Source organism: Thermobia domestica, chromosome 3 (assembly GCF_964235325.1).
Source record: "Thermobia domestica chromosome 3, izTheDome1.hap1.1, whole genome shotgun sequence".
In the NCBI taxonomy this organism is placed as follows: Eukaryota; Metazoa; Arthropoda; class Insecta; order Zygentoma; family Lepismatidae; genus Thermobia; species Thermobia domestica.
In genome coordinates, this window is record NC_137456.1 from 157,762,078 (window position 1) to 157,779,957 (window position 17,880).

The window sequence follows — 17,880 nt, forward strand, 5'->3', positions numbered from 1 at the left end:
TAATAAAATACTAATAATAATAATAATAATAATAATAATAATAATAATAATAATAATAATAATAATAATAATAATAACAATAATAATAATAATATTGAAATGTAACGTTTTTCTCTCTCAAGTTTTACGAGATGGTACCTACTGCATCCTGAACGGAACTGAACCCAGAACTGCACGCACAGAAAGAAATTGCATTAAACACTTGACCCGAAGGACCATGAACTGTATTTGATCCGATTTTGAGTTTAGCGTCCCTTTCAGCAGTGACACTATATGAGACGTGGACCTTACAACAAAATACTTTGGTTTATGTAATATTTACCTGTACCTTGGGCAGAAAGTACTCATACATATGCACTATACTTAGTAGAATGTTCATATCTTATTAACAAAAGAAGAATGTTTTTAATATATGTAAGTGATTATTATGGGATAGTTGTTGCTATGGACATGTTTTATGGTTACCTAGTCAGTGAATTTGTGTACTTAACAGTTTTAAGAAAAGGATATTATAAGTTATATCAAATAATAAACCAGTTTAACATCGGTTATAGACGTTGTCAGTTTTATTAAAAAGGTGAGATTAATGGTATTTAAATATCGAAGCTAATATTTTTAATGTCAAAGAAATACTACCACTTCGAATTTTTACCTCAGCAAACGAACCAGGTTTACGACTATCTTTTTGATAAGTCGTTGTAAAAATTTGGTTTACCTCACCCGGGACTTTGTAAATTCAGTTCCCGAAAAAGAAGAGTAAGGTTGAATTTACTTTTATACTACAGTTAATGAATAAGAACTTAACCATATTGCGAAGTGGTAAGGTAATCATAAGAAAAATGGACAACGAAGCAATGCAGCAGGAATCAAATACTAGTGACCAAGGTGAAACTAGTGTAACACCAGGTTTGTCATCAGAGGATCGACTCTTGTTAGCTGTACAGCGACAAATAATGCAAATGTCTACCGAGATAAAGCAGACCATAGAGCAGAAGTCTGACGAAGCTAACAAGCGATACGAAGAATTAAAGCAGACCATAGATCAAAAGTCTGACGAAGCTAACAAGCGAAATGAAGAATTAAGTAGACGAATGGAACAGAAGTTTGACGAAGCTAACCAGATCATGGAACAGAAGATAGAACTGAAGTTTGACGAAGCTAACAAGCAATATGAAGAATTAAGTAGACGGATAGAACGGATAGAACAGAAATCAGATGAAACGAAACAAACAATTGTCCAGGTGGTGAACGACCTATCCTCACAGTTCGAGGAAAAGTTAAAAAGAATATCCGATGATTGTCAGGAAAAGCACAATCACCAAAATCAAGAAATCTGTGCTGTAAAAAAAGATTTAGAAGTAATAGAATCTTCCCTTAAGCAGCAAAAGATCCAGGTCAGCAACAACTCTAATAACATACGTGTAAATACACAGTTGTTAGCTACTATTCAGGAAGAGATTAAAATGTTACAGGCCAAAGACAACATTTACCGTAATAACTTGGGTAGTGATCGCTTTGAGTTGTCCCACTCACCAGAGATGAACTCGCCTTCGCCGGGGTCCGATGAGGATATTATACTAGAAGAAAGTTGTCCGAAGAGTACTGATGAGCGAAACATAGATGGTGTCACGACACAGCATGTCACGGATAGGAACTATCACTCAACAAGAACAAGGAATGAGAAAAGGAAGGTAAAATTAAGTGTTAAAATGAGAGTGAAATCCGAGCGATGAGCAAATTCAGTGGTAAGTGTAATGAGAATGCTACTTCTTTCTTAGAGAAATTCCAAGACGAATGCAATATAATGTCTATCGATCGATCACAATATATGAAATTAATACCCCATGTATTACTCCCACCTTGTTCCTTATGGTTTAAGGCAATACGTGATCACATTAGTACATATGAGGAATTCAAAGCGGCATTGATCGCTAATTATGAAAATGACTTTTTGCTGGCAAATAGAGATGCCACCCTTAGAAATCAACACTTCAATCCTCGATTGCACAAATCTGTTGTAGAGTTTGTTGTAAATGTCTACAACGAATTAAAGGTCGTTAATCCTTTGCAATCGGAATCGAGAATAATAGCATCGATTCGAAATTTGCTTCCATTTAAATTGCAACAGATCTTATTTTCCACACAGTGTATGAGTTTCAGCCATTTATTGATGCTTGTCCAATGCTACGAAACTCAATACCATGCCATGAATCCACAATCAGGAATAGGTAAAAATAAGAATAATTCAGATCATTTGGTGCCTGTTCGGAATTTAAATATTCGGAGTGTGAATAATACAGAACCTAACCTAAGCCGAGTATACTCTAGCAATCAAAATGAGCACAATAGGCAAGGTTATGTGGGGACTCCGCCTAACCTAACTAATCATGGTAATTATGATGTCAGATCACTCAACCGCAATAGATATAAAAATAATCGAAGTACTGAGCGAAATTCCAGAAATGCAGCGAACTACGTGAATAGACGTAATTGGAGATCAAGAGATGGCACTCCATATCAAAATCGGAATCACGATGAGGGACATGTACAACACAATGTAGAACCTAATCATGATAGCGCAATACAGTGTACTCTATTAGAACCGTATGCAAGTACGAATGTAACCTGATTACCGTTACTGAAATTAGGTTAAATTCATGTTAGTTGTAGATTCTTGTAAATTTTTATTTTTGAGTTTATGTGTAAATATCAATAATGAAAACAATCCTTATAACTTCGCTATACAAGCAATATGAGGAATTATAGTTCGATTTATAATTGATTAAAAGCAAAGATTATTTGTATTTGATTGATTTGTGTTGAAAATTTAATTGTCAAAGATTATGTTAACAATAAGATCCATTCTATAAAATCAAATTATTCAACGACTACCTTGTAGGGAATTCTTCTTTATTATAACATCTTAGTGCTACGATGTATACCTTTAAATGCAACATCTGATTTATTTGTTATTTAATGCGCCCGCAAAGATTAATATTATTTGTAACCCACGTTTGTCCTTTACATTTTTTTGATATCGCACACTTCGACGACGAATTAAATGAGCGACGATATTTTAATAAGAAAATGTAATAATAATATAGTAGATAATAATGAAATAAATATAATTAATGTAATTAAAGATAATTATTGATGAAATGAAAGATTTGTTTAATGTATATGTGAAATGTAATGAATAGATATACAAGGTGCGATCAAAATATGATGGACATATACAATGTAAAAACACTAATGTTAACGGACCAGTGGTTCTTGAAGATAAAAGCCAAGCCTACTCATGACTTTTATATTCAGTCCCTTTGTCGAGCGACATTTTATACAACAAAATACTTTGGTTTATGTAATATTTACCTGTACCTTGGGCAGAAAGTACTCATACATATGCACTATACTTAGTAGAATGTTCATATCTTATTAACAAAAGAAGAATGTTTTTAATATATGTAAGTGATTATTATGGGATAGTTGTTGCTATGGACATGTTTTATGGTTACCTAGTCAGTGAATTTGTGTACTTAACAGTTTTAAGAAAAGGATATTATAAGTTATATCAAATAATAAACCAGTTTAACATCGGTTATAGACGTTGTCAGTTTTATTAAAAAGGTGAGATTAATGGTATTTAAATATCGAAGCTAATATTTTTAATGTCAAAGAAATACTACCACTTCGAATTTTTACCTCAGCAAACGAACCAGGTTTACGACTATCTTTTTGATAAGTCGTTGTAACCTACAACTTAACGTAGGATCCGAATCACATGAACTTGCACTATTATTATTATTATTATTATTATTATTATTATTATTATTATTATTATTATTATTATTATTATTATTAAATATGCAAATATGGAAAATATGTATGTTTTTTTTTCTAGTGGTCCTGATAGTGAAAAATGTGCATTTCCCACACAGCAAGAAATATTTCCTCAATCAAAAGAAAATATTTTCCTTGGCTTCCAAAAGATTTTCCTTCTCTGGACATTTCCATGTTGGTTTCCCCAATGTATTCCGAATATTTCCCGAAAATATTTTCCCAAAAATGTTTGTAAAACATTTCAGAACTTACCTGGAGTACATTTTGAGAATGCTTGCCGGAAAGTAAATCCAGGAAAATATTCACAAAATATATTCGAAATATTGTTTTGGATCTAATTTAATGTTTTCACTGTTGAGAAGGGAAATATTTTTGAAATGATACTAAAAATGTTTTCCATATGTGATACGGAAAACAATGAAACGAAATATACTCCACATATTTAAAAAATGTTTTTTAATACGTTATTTGCAATATTTTCTATTTTTACGAGAAAACGTATTAAATATATATTATAAAAACATTTAGAATATTTTTTTAAAAAATCTTGCGTAATATATTTTTAAGAAATGCTTTAAAAAGGTTTACTTAATTTTTACAAAAGTATTTTGGTAATCTTCTCCTATAACTTAAATGAAATATTTTTGTATGATATTTTAGTATTATTTCCAAAATATTTTATCAAATTTTGAATATAAAACTTTAAAAGAGACAAAAGAAAACATTACAAATGAATAAAAAAATTGTTTCCATTGTGTTTTGGAAAATATATTGTGTGTTTAGTGAACAACATTTTTTGATATAGGTCTATTATAGAAACATTTTTACATTGTTTCCAGAATATACTCTTCCGTTACTGGAGAAAACATATTCCTTGTTAGATCTGAGAAGTATCCCAAACATTTGCCGGAAATATTTTTTAAAATGTGTTTGGAGAACATTTAATGAAGTACAGGAAGCAGTGGCGTTAAATAAGCTTTCCGGGCTTAAGCCCCACCGAAATTTGTTTTACTATATTAAAGTAAATGAAATGTCCTGCACAATTTTCACATTTCCAGGAATAGTTAGCAAAAATTCCCTCCACGAAACAAAATCGTAAATACGCCACTGACAGGATGTGCATTTTTAGAACGTTAGTAGGAAAATAATGTAAGGAAAATTTTCACAAATTGTAATAGAAATATTTTGTTGAATGTAATGTAATATGTTTTCAATGTTGAGAGCAGTGGTAAAAGTGGATCTGAAAAGGTGGGGGAATGGTAGGTAGCGAATGACGTCACGCCGCCCCGGTCTATCTTTGACAATTGTATTTTTTTTAGAAACTGGCAAGACGCCGTACATATTTTTTCCAGGTGGGGGCGGCGTCCCCCCGCACTTTTTTTTACCCCTAGTTGAGAGAGAAAATGTTTTCGAAGTAACACTAAAAATGTTTTACATAGGGCCTACATGATAAAGAAAACAGAATAGGCCTGTGGACAGAATAAAATGTTTTCAGACATGTCATATGCAATCTTTTCTATTCTTACAAGAAAACATATGAAATATAATTTTTAAAATATTTCGAATATTTTAAAAATAAATTCGTTCGTAATATGAGAAATATTTTTAAAATGCCTATTAATTTTGTATGGAAATGTTTTTGTTAGCTTGTCCTGTAACTTAAATGAAATATTTTCATGCAATATTTTAGAATTATTTCCAGAATATTATATCGAATGTTGAATAAATTCTCTCACAAGAGTGTCGTATTAGCATTATTAACAATAATTATACTAATTATAGCAGCATCAAATAAATATATTTGTTAAAAATTTGAAATTTATAATATCCTGTGACAAGGCATTTATTTGAGATTGCAAAAAAGCATCGATACATCAACCGTCATTTGTTTATCAAAAGTACCACCATTCCTTGCGCGATGTGTTGAATTTGAATGTTCATCTCTCTCTGTGAAGTTGTGACAATAAATAAATAATGACATGACGTATAAGGTGTTACATAGATACATCTAAATTACTTCAAATACTTGGAAAGTCTGGGAAATAACTATTGCCACTATAATTCATTTGTAACAGCATGATCATGAGAAATTGAAGAACTAATTTGCGCATTTCAACAAAAGGGGGGAAAAATCAACATTTAAAACTCCCAGTTTTTCCTCTAGCATTCAAATGTGATACAGTACTATTAATACAACCTTATTTTGGACAATTATAGGGAACAGGCCATTTGAATCTATGTTTGGGCCAAACTACACGGCATTTTACAGATGCCGAATGGAATAGAATGGAATGGAAGTTGTGACAACACAAAAACTTACAAGAAAAGTCGGTAAGTAGAACGATTACATAAAATAATGTAGCTTTATTGTCTGTAAAAGTTATGACAAATTTATGTATAAAGGTATGTGGGAGGCTAGATTTCCATTTTTTATGATCATACATAAAATACCATGCAGGTTTCTTTTGGCTCACCATTCGAAATAATTGCTGAAAAACGGATTATTTTAATAATTTTCTTTTTATTTTCTCCTAAGTGATTCTCGATAGGCGATTTGAAATACGTCACATGGCATAGATGAAATTCAAAGGTAGCGTCAGAAGTAATTGTCGAAAAATTACAGTTATTATTTTATGATTTGCGTAAAAAGATACGGGGCCGGATGTATAACGTAAAAACTACAGTGCAAAAAATAAGAATCAGCCTGTACTACGTGGCCACTAAAAAGCACCAATAGGCAGGGCTCTAGAACACAGGTCGCTCTTCCCATTTATCTGTAATATAAACAGAAATCAACGTGCCCTGCGGGGCTCTAACCCGCTTTCACTTGCTAACGCTCGCTCGGCAATACTATGTGAATTAAATATTTTACTTTGGTACAGAAAAAATCTATTAACCTATATAGGGACCTGTGTTCTAGAACCTTCCCGCACCAATACTATCTGAATCAGAGCAGGGTGAAGGTGGAGCGAGTGGATGATTTCGAAAGAGAAAAGATGTGGGCAAGTCTACTTTAGGCAAGGCAGTGGCAATAACCAATTCATCTGAACCTGTTCCTGCAGTTCGTTACAGTTCCCAAGAAGGAAAGACAGAAAACAACGTGCCCTGCAGGGCTCTAACCCGTCTCCACTCGCTAACGCTCGCTCGGATATTTATACTCTATAATGTTACTGCCTTGCCCAAAGTAAAGAGTTACCAGGCGTATATTACCATTTTAATGACAGGTTATAATAATTCTGCGTGTAGTTTTACTTCTGGCGTGCCACTCGAAATCTGTGTTTCTTTCAGAAGTAATGTTCCGGGGGCATTGCTAATACTATTCTAGTTATTATTATAAACGTATTCTTTTGGATGCTCCGGGTAGGGGGGGTACTGCCCTCCCAAAAACAGGTCTGGAAGAAACACTGCTCGAAATACTTAGTGAGATATAATTCTTTCGCCACTTTCTTTCTTGTTGTGTATTCAATGATTTTCGTCAAGCGAAGTATAAATTTTTCACTTGGCATAGATAAAATTACAATTCTTTAGTCGAAAAGTTACAATTCTTTTACGATTTGCGTATTTATACTGAGTCCTGATGTGTGGATAAGAAGTACAGTACAAAAAATAGAAACCAATCTGTGTTAGGGGGCTACTAAAAATCACGAATGCCTTCTAACCGAGTCACGGAGGGTGAAGTCGGGTGCCTAAGGGGGTGCTTCCGAAGGAAGCAGGCACTTACTCTTCTATTTTGATGACGGGATAATGGCGCGTATATTACCATTTTAATGACGTATTCACGATGTTTCTTAGGGGAGAGGGGCTTGGCTAACTTTGTTCCTGGAGATGAGAAAATTCTGCAAGATAATTTATTTACTTTAATATAGTAAGTACAATTTCAATGGGCTTAAACCCGAAAGCCCCCCTTAAATACACCACTGGGTTATAATAATTGTGGGGTTCGCTCGAGCAGACGTTTACACCGAGAACAAAATTTATAGGTAAAATGTGAAATATTTTTCGTGAAGGAATAAGAGTGTGAATGTAAGTTATTTCTGTTATTGCACAGCTTATTGAAATGGATTTTGAATGCAAATAGGGTAGAAGTAAGGGGCGGGAATTTCCGCTTCATACGTCAGTTGTGAACATCTGCGATGGCCGTAATGTTTCTTTTTTTTTTTTTTAAGAATTGTGTAATAAAGAGAGAAGGATTATAAAGTTTCTGCAGAGTCATGATATGGTGAAGCGCGTAAAATCAACTGCGCAAAGTGTGGGAAAGATGTATTCAGGAAGAAAAATTCAGAACAGAGGCAATAGCCCTGCATACACTATTTTCAGTCGTAAAGATGAGAAAGAAAGGGGGTGCAACACACGTGTATTAGCTGTGAAAGGTGTTTTTTTAAAGGATCGAAATTAAGTGTTTTTGAAGATAAGAATAATTACAAATATTGTAAATGACCATCCTCTTTTATGCGTACCCCCACCCCCTGTCACTGGCGTGCCTGCTCCCTACGCTGTCGCTCGGGCCCCCCTGCTGTGCTTCTGCCCTAACTCGGTTAAATAGCGTTGTTGCTTTTTTACTGGCCACCTAGCACAAGTTGTTTCGCTTTTTCTTTTAGAGCTCCTCATTTAGTGCATAGGGGGGCGCGGTTGTTTAGTGGTAGAGCGTTCACTTCCAGGACTTCGAGTCCCTGGTTCGATGCCAGCTCGCGTCGTGTCGACTTTGTGGTGAACAAACAACGTGCTCGTGGGTTTTCTCGGGATTCTCCCGTTTCCCCCCACTTTCTTCATTTCACTCATTTCTCATTATCACCGTCTTCTTTAGCCTAAGCGGCAAACCGTGGCATGTTAAACTTAAGGATTTTTCATTTAGTGCATTCTGCAAAAAGAAACCGGAAGATGCAAGAAATGCGTCAAAATTTGGTAAAACAGCCTGCTCGAGTATTGCCTAATTCTGTGTGCAGGTTTACTATTGGCGTGCCGCTCGAAATATTTGTTGAAAAAATTATAATTCTTTCGCTAATTTTATTATTGTCTCTTAATGATTTGCGGCAGGCGAATGTAAATATTTCACCTAGCATATATAAAATTCAAGGGGGCCATCAGACTAGATTTGCCGAAAAATTAAAATTTTTCTTCTATTGTATTGTATTGTATTCAGGGTTTGCCCAAGTGGGCCCAGCCCGGAAAAAAACACCGAGTTTTTTCGGGTTGGACCCACGTGGGTTTTTGAGATTTTCGTTAGTGTATTATTGGTGCAATTAAGGTGATCACATTGGAAATGATTCGTATCAGATTTTGGACTTTCCATGGGCAAATTAGGTGCTTTCACGTTAAGGTATACAACATCCAAAGTAAGGTCTTTAGAAAGTTCTGAATGCACTGAATGCATTTAAAAAAGCCGTACCTTAGATTGAGATAATTATAGAACAAATTAATTTATGGAATGTGCTTATATCCTATTTGAAGTATGTGCTTATATCCTTATATGCAATTTTATATTTTAGAAAGTACTTTCCGTGAATAGTGTGCTCGGTTACTCGGCGACGCCGAAGGACATTATCCCTCATACATCTGATGGGTTTAGGGCCATAGGTGCTGGTAGTACTAGTAAATATGTAGTGTATTAATAAAACTATTAGTATTATTTTTTTATTATATTTAATGGTAACACTGGTATTCTTCAGTAGAGTTTGGTTTTCCAAGAACAGTTTAGTTTAGTTATTTGTTGCTACTTTTCAAATAAGCTTTCTGTAGAATCAACAGCAGCAATAGCGTAAAAATTCGTGTCAAATTTAAGAATCTTAATGCTCGAAGTTTCGAAGAGTGCGTAACGCTTACTATTTCAAATGCTGAATTCAAACTTTGTACTAGTGGAAGTTTCGATGTACAGTAAAGAAACTTTGCATTTTCAGAAAATAATAATAAACCTTCGTCGCGAAAGAAGTGCTCGGGAAATTCCTGCAATTAAGCGCACAAAGCATCGGAACTGAATACTTCAACAATAAAACTATTTGAAAAAAATGAAATGAAATCTTTCAGTTTTACGTCCCACAGTTATGCCTGTTGGGCTAAAGGAGACCGTGATTATGAGAAATGAATGAAATGGTGGAATGAACCAAGTGGGAGGAAACGGAAGAACGCGAGAAAACTCACGAGCACGGTGTATATCCACCAAGAAGTCGACACGGCGCGAGCTGGAATCGAACCAGGGACCCCAAGCACCGGAGGTGAACGCTCTATCACTGAGCCACCGCGTCCCTAATAAAACTGTTTATTTTACGCTGTAAGATATTTAGTTTCATTTGAGACATATTGAAACATTTACTTTATGAAGTTGAATTATACAGGGTGTTTCAAAACAACACCGACAAGTTTTTGAGATGATTCCTGACACCAAGATAAGACAAAAAGTATAGACCAATCTGGGTGCAAAATTGCTTCCTTTCGGACTTGTAGGCTGCCGAAAATATGAAAAAATGAACTTTAAAGGTCTATAGCGCCAAAACTATGGAACTTACCGTAGTCGTGTCGAGACCTCACTTAAAAACTGAGATGTGCACTCTCCAAAAATACACGTTTCAGAATCCTGCGATACTCACGCAACAATTTTTATAGAGTTAGCCTTGCTACTGGCATATAATTTGGAGTACTGGCCAACTACCTCTTGTTCATGTTTTCGGCAGCTTATAACTCCGAAAGGAAGCATTTGTTTACCTAGGTTGATCTATACTTTTCGTCTTACGTTGGTGTCAGGTATCACCTTCCAAACCGGTGTCGGTGTTGCTTTGAAACACCCTGCATATATGTTAATTGTTTTAAATTAATTTTCTGGAAGAACGGTCTTGCAACAAGTGGTCGGGAAATTCCCGTAATTGAATGCGCAAAGTATCGGAAGCGAACTTCAACAATAGAACCATTTATTTTCCGCTAGAAAATATTTAATTTTATTTAAGACATTTTGAAACATTTATTTTATAAAACATGAGTTATAGATTGATTTGTTCTAAATTAAATTAATATATTTGTTTTCAATTAATATATTTGGTGTTCATATTTGGCGAATGTCAGCGAGGGTATTAGGCTGATTCGTTCTATATTTGTTCGTTCGTCTGCCTGTACCACACGCACAACAGGGTAAGACTTTCCGTCATTTAAATTTAAATTTTCAGGGTACAAGTACGAGACAAACTAAATTTCATGTTCAGATTTTGGCGGCATACCAACCTAAAACTTCAAAATAGCGGGTATCCACGCCGCAATTTTCAGTTTTTCAAGTTGAAATTTTCAGAGTAGAAGCACAACACACTCTAAATTAACTGTATATATTTTGGCGGCGATCCAACGTAAAATTTCAAAATGACAGTCATTTTTTAAAACAGCAGTGAATAGAAAATTGTTGCAAGTTGTGACAATCATAATCTTGAAATATAAATCACATTTTAACACTTTTAACCTAAAGGCATTGGAATATGTTTAAAAAACCTCAATTAAACACGAAAATACCCGAAAAACCCCATATGGGTCCAGGTGTGTTGGGCTTTTTCAAAAAAGTCCGAGTTTTTCAAACCCTGATTGTATTGTATTTATTTTCACACGTTTTCATACAAATTGTTCACAACGTGAACGTATGAGTTGGACACATCACAAGAACATTGAATGTGTACATATTTATACATTTAAATCTACATCCAATATTAAAATAGCGTCAATTTAAGTAAAAGAGGTACAATTTTTCATTATTCTGATTTACATACAACGATATGAAACAATATAACAGTTAATAAAGCATTACATTATACATATGCAAAAATATATATACACTTTAAACCTTATTTACTACAGACATTTTTAATGTAAGTGATTATGGATTTGCGAGATATTCTTCTACAGAATAGAAGCAGTGCTCGAATAGTTAGTACTTGATTGCTTTATTGAAACCGGATGTTTTGTTTTTTAAAGTGGAAGGAAGCTTGTTATAAATATTCACTGCCATAGGAAATGTACTATTCTTATGCACTTTTAAACGTGAAGACTACATGAAGATCCGACACTTGTCTTGTATTATGCATATGAATATCTGAGTTCAACCGGAAATTGCTTGTTACACCTATCTATATATCTCTTTTACAAATTTTAGAAGTTCATATAACATGGAAGAGATAAGATTTCAAGAAATTTAAATAGAGGTTTAAAAGAAGTTCGAGAACTACAGTGCCGAGAATAAAAACCAACCAAAATCATACTAGTAGTGCTTCTCTTGTAAATATAAAATACAGCTTCTGTACAATGTGTAGGAATACGGCGCCGGTGAAAAATAGTATCTTATACAGTTGTCTTTCATATTTTATCCATCGTAAAGCATTTGTAATTATTTTACACTTGTAACGCTTCACTTATAAACCTAAAATACATGTATATTACTTTGGATTTAATTCCATCGCCTGCAGAAATTTTTTTTTTTTTTTTTTTATAAATGTGTCTTTTCATGCATAGTTTTGAATTTTACCTGCATATCTTCCAAAATGTGATGCGCCGAAAGTAATCCAGCACCTAAAATTTAAAGGTCTGAGTGACGACTGACTGATCCTCGCACAAGCCAAGCCGATTAATTTTAAAACTTGAAATTTCGACAGTGCATGGGATTTGTGACGTATGGTACCACTAAGAAAGATTTTTTGGAAATTCTACGTGAAAGGGGAAATAAGGGGTGGGAAGTACTTTAATAAAGTGGCCATATCTCTGAATGTCTTAGGCTTAGATGCTTAAAGTTTTATTTGGACTTCTCATTTAAAATAATTTGATACGTTTTTAAGTTTTTTTTGATATTTTAGTAAAAATGGGAACATAAGAAAGGAAAATGAAAAACAGAGGATGGGTTTGCAATTCTTATAATCAAATGTCGATATCCCGGAAGATCTGAAGGTTAGGAGCATGGAGTTTGGAATTCGGATTCATCATTTAACATAATTAGACACGTATTTCACTTTTTAATTATAATTTTGACACAACTTAGAATGGAAGAAATAGGGCGGATACGCGGAAAGGGGTGAAAATCATTTTAATAAGATAGCCACATCTCCGAATCCCTTAAGCTTAGAAACTTGATGCTTTGTATTTAGGCTCCTTATTCAAAATAATTTGTACGTGTTTCAGTGATTTTTGATATTTTAGTAAAAATTTGAAGAAAAGAGGGGCAAAGGAAAAAAGTTTTGGTTTGAAGGTTAGAAACATGAACTTCTAATTTAAAATAATTAGATAAGTAATTAAGCTTTCTTAGTTAAATATATGTCCTCGAAGGGAAGAAGAAGGGTGCTGATGGCGATGGAGAATGGAGGTGGTAAAAATTATGAAATGAAATGAAAATGAAATCTTTCAGTTTAACGTCCCAAGATTATGTCTATAAGGCTAAGGGAGATGGGTGGTAAAAGTTAGTAGACACGTGTCCAAGAGTTTTTGAAAATTCCGTATATTGGCTCAATTGAGTGAAAGAGGCTCAATTGTTGGTCTGACAGTGAAGCAAGTACGTTTTGAACTAGTTGATACGTTTAAAAAGTATGTAGTTCATCTGCTGCATGGGGTCCTTGGTTCGATCCCAGCTAGCGCCAAGCGGGCTTTGTGGTAGACAAACCGTGTGCGTGTGTTTTCTCGGGGCTGTCCAGTTTCCTCCCACTTACTTTATTCCACTATTTCATTTATTTCTCATCATCAGCGTCTCACCCTAGATGCATAAACATGGGACGTTAAACTAAATGTTTCATTTCATCTTAATTTCCATGTACAAGTACCTGCTTCTTGAGTTATACATAATATTTTCAATCTGTGAACAATGCTAAACTAGTGTATTAATATAGGTTGCTGACGTTATAGTGCCTACAATTCTCCGCAGAATTTGATATTTATAAATTCTGATAGAACAACTTCGTGTAGGCTTTGCTTTGGAAGTAATTTGGAAATACGGGACTTGTTAAACAATGCATGCCGGAAAGTATCTCTCATCCATGTTCGCGAATAGTTTGTTTTCTGTATTACTACTCCCTGAATACAGCGTGGGTGTAAAGTCAGTTCTTATTTGTAACAATGAATATTTCTAAAACTAAACAACCTATCACAGTTTTATTTTCATTGAATACATTATTAGAGTGTACCATTTGGTTATTAAGTTACATTTCAACGTATGCACTCGCATTTTCCACATCTTCTAAAATGTTAACAGTATCACACGCCAGCTAAGCGGATGCTAGTTTCTAGGATAATCTAGATTAAAAATAGGTCTTGACTTTACAACCACCGTGTATATTCTCAAACTGTTACATTATTCCTCGTTTTCCTGTAGATTTCGTAATATTTTTTTTATAGATATGTTGCTTTCAACAATTTCTAATTTACAACGGCAGGGTTGGCTGGTTTAAACAGCTGTTTTTTTTAAAAAAAAACCAACAGGTGTAAACCAAAAGAGAAAAAAAGAACGAAAAATGCTTTAAATCGTGTGAACTTCATGGTGACGTCTCCACATATCACACCATCTCCATTACGTTTATCTACTTTTCACCTTTTAATCAAGGGGTCCCGTGTTCAATTCTCGATTGAACCACAACCCATCTTTCAAGTGTAAACTAAATAGCGATTCGAGGTGTCCCTTTAAGCGAAAGTCTTCTCCGTGATAACTTTGGTATTTCATAAGGATGTTAAGCCTAAACATACGAAACGAAACCAAATTGTATATTTCTACTTGCCTGAATGCCTGTTGTTTTATAAAGAAGCCAAAATTGCTTAAATATATTGATAGAAATTGGCAAAATGTATCAACTACCTACGTAGCTTCCAACATCAGCTTGGATTCGACTTTGTTTTAATTTTGTTGAATGTTATCTACATAACAAATTTGTAATTTAATATGATACATTGACCTTAAAATTTTACATATAAATACATTTAAACTAATAGTAGGATTTTCCCAATGGCTAAAGCGGGAGTTTCCCGGTTTATATGTAATTCTGTATAATGTTTTTACTTCTGTAACTACTTATCTTTTTGTCCTTCTGAAATGACTCTTGACAATTATATTAACAACTAGGCCTATGTAAAGATCAGTATAACGTATTTTTATCAGGAGTCCTTCGTGAGTGAGTCGACAATCTCACTTGTGACCAATTAGTCCCGGTTTCGTGTCGAAATGGACAAATTCTCTTGGATGTAAGCCGAGAAGCGGTTTGGATTCCCTTTCAGCATAACCTTGTTGTTGTATAATAACACCAAGATGAAACAAATTAATTTCTGTCCATATCTATATATATAAAAGAGAACGCACAAAATCCTTTGTCCGCTCATCACGCTAATACGGGTGAACCGATTTCTTTCATTTTTGGGGGGTTGTTAGGATTTGGACCCTAGATGGTTTTTATCATATCACTTTAATTTTCAATTACCAGTGTCTTGAGATAATTGACCAATCAGGTGTCAATACGTAAAAAAAATCCTTTGTCCGCTCATCACGCTAATACGGCTGAACCGATTTCTTTCATTTTTGGGGGGTTGTTAGGATGTGGACCCTAGATGGTTTTTATCATATCACTTTAATTTTCAATTACCAGTGTCTTGAGATAATTGACCATTCAGGTGTCCATACGTACAAATTCTTTGTTATTAGTTCATCATAGGTATAAAAATAAACGTATTTATATGCAACCCGCATGACCCTGTGACTCGGCGGGTTAACATAACTGACAGGCGCTATAAATCACTTGAAAGCGAAAAAGTAAAAATTATCTAAGTAACAAAGTTTATTGCGTTCCGGGGTGACCGCAGCGAAGCGGGGTGAACGCTGCTAGTCTAATATAAACACATAGAGTAAATTATTTAAACAAAAAAAACTTTTTTTTGCAATAAAAACCATGGTTTTTGCCAACCCTGTACAACTGCTTGGAAATTAATATGTAACTTTTCTTTTATTGGAAAAATAAAACGTCAGTGCAAATATTAATTTTTGAGGATGCGCCAATTGCAACTGACTCGGTTACACTGTCGTCTAAAATCAATGTAATTTGTTTAAGAGCATCAGTTGTATGCTCTAAATTTCCATTACTATTACTTGAGTGTTTAATGTGTATTTCATTACAGGTCTAAGAAATGAAAAACTGGGATGTCACAGCTTAGAAGCCATCACAAGAAACATCATGAAAAAGACAAGTGCAATAGCGGAGCAATTTAGTTGGCACGGTGCAAAAGGAAAGATCTTTCCTCGTTAATCATTAACGCAATAATAGGTAAGAAACTCTCCCTACTGTTCTTTAATCTCATTTTCAGAGTGGAAAAAAATATAGAAGTTGTCATTTGAAGAGGGATACACTATGTTTAAAATATTGTAAAAAAGAAAAAGCATTCTGGTGCCCTTTTTATTTTCTTCGCTTTAAATACTTACTATTGTGCCATGAATACTTCTCAGATTCATCTTCCTGTAAACTTTATTTCCCAAAAGCATATACTGCAACCGCTGTTATAACATTTAAAAGGCTTTGGAAAACCTTATTTTAGCAAAATGTGCAATTTTTCTGTCCTCAAGTGACACGTTACATTTAAGTGTCCGTGGAAGAGAGAGCTGAATATGTATAAAATATAGTTCATCCTTTTCTAAATTGTCCTGTCATGTTGGTAGTTTTCTTGAACATTTCACGATTAATTCCTACATTATCAAAATTATTCATTTGTATAAGGCAAAGTAATATGTATGGCCTGCTCCGTGGCAAAGAAATCGAGCAAGGTAGTGGTCATCAAAGCCTTAGTAAGCATCTCGGCATTCATCTGGTGCGACTGAGTGAAAAAGAATGATCGGGCCCAGATTTGAGATCGGAGCCTTCGGAATGAGACGCTAGTTCTTCATCAACTCAAATGCTGCCACATGTTTTCAAATTATTATTATTTTTAATATTAGGTTTAATATTTATAAGATGCTATACTTTTTGAAAATAAAAGTGCGACCGCTTCAACATGTTACAACGTCCGTAATTTAGCTACAGTCTGAGGTATGTCACTTTCAGCTTTAGCTGTTATCTTCCTTGCCCTTTACATTTTCTTCAGGATGTTACTTTTGTAATACATTATTGTCTGCACAAGCTGCTGTAGGTCCTTCACAAACATTTTAAATATTTTTGTAAGTTTAAGATGTAATAATTGATCTCTAATCATTCCTTGCTGTTATTATGTTATTAAACACTGCGTATTATTTTTATTTTCAGAAACTGCAACACGAGAGAAACGTAACTAACGATGAGATCGCGTAGATTATTGGGATTTGGCTTCAACATGCCATACAGAGACGAACTAGAAAATCAGTTAAGAATTCAGCTGCAGTTTCACAGAATTTGAACTGACAATTCGCAGCGTCGAAATTAGAGTTAGTTGTGGTAATCAAAAGTGAGATAATACAGAAGCAAATAATTGTTGTTGATATTTATTGAATTAGCGTGTCAGTGACACTTTTCTAGAACAAGTTTTTACAAGTTAAAATGTGAATTTCTGATATTTGAAGAAGATTGTTCTTAATGTATAGAAACAAATAATACGAGCAGCATGAAGATTCTGCTGAAGAGAATTTAAATAAATAAAGCCAGAATAGTGTACATTTATATTTTTATTTAACTACTAACCGATATAAACTGATATATATGTTTATTTATTATAGTGGACAGTGTAAATTATAACTACATAATGTTAGCTTGCTCTCATAATTTTATTTTTTTTCCTTCAAAATTTTATTTATGCACAGAATGTTTCTGTGTGTTCCACTGCTACTACTGGTATGTGGCTACGCCGTGTATGTATGTTGGGGTGTATTATGTCATATTGCGAGGTTCAGACTGCAAATTAGTCTTCACAATCATCGCGTGCCAGTTTTCAAAGCGGCTATATTGGATTTATTATTTTTAAGATGGGAAAAGGATTGCCAACAATTGTTTATTTGAATTGGATGTGTAAACCTCAATACTTTTCGTTTATTTTTTTTAATGGATCCAATACAGCCGGTTTCAAAACTGGCAGGCGACGATTGTGAACACACTGATA

General features: G+C 34.1%; 1 long non-coding RNA gene across 1 annotated transcript; it reads left to right on the plus strand.

Moving 5' to 3' along the window:
- Positions 1 to 5,811: 5,811 nt before the first annotated feature.
- LOC145681540 (uncharacterized) lies at positions 5,812 to 17,525 on the plus strand. Its single transcript, XR_014130805.1, has 3 exons — positions 5,812 to 6,171; positions 15,940 to 16,085; positions 17,055 to 17,525. It is a non-coding gene; the product is annotated as an uncharacterized LOC145681540 (long non-coding RNA).
- Positions 17,526 to 17,880: the final 355 nt, after the last annotated feature.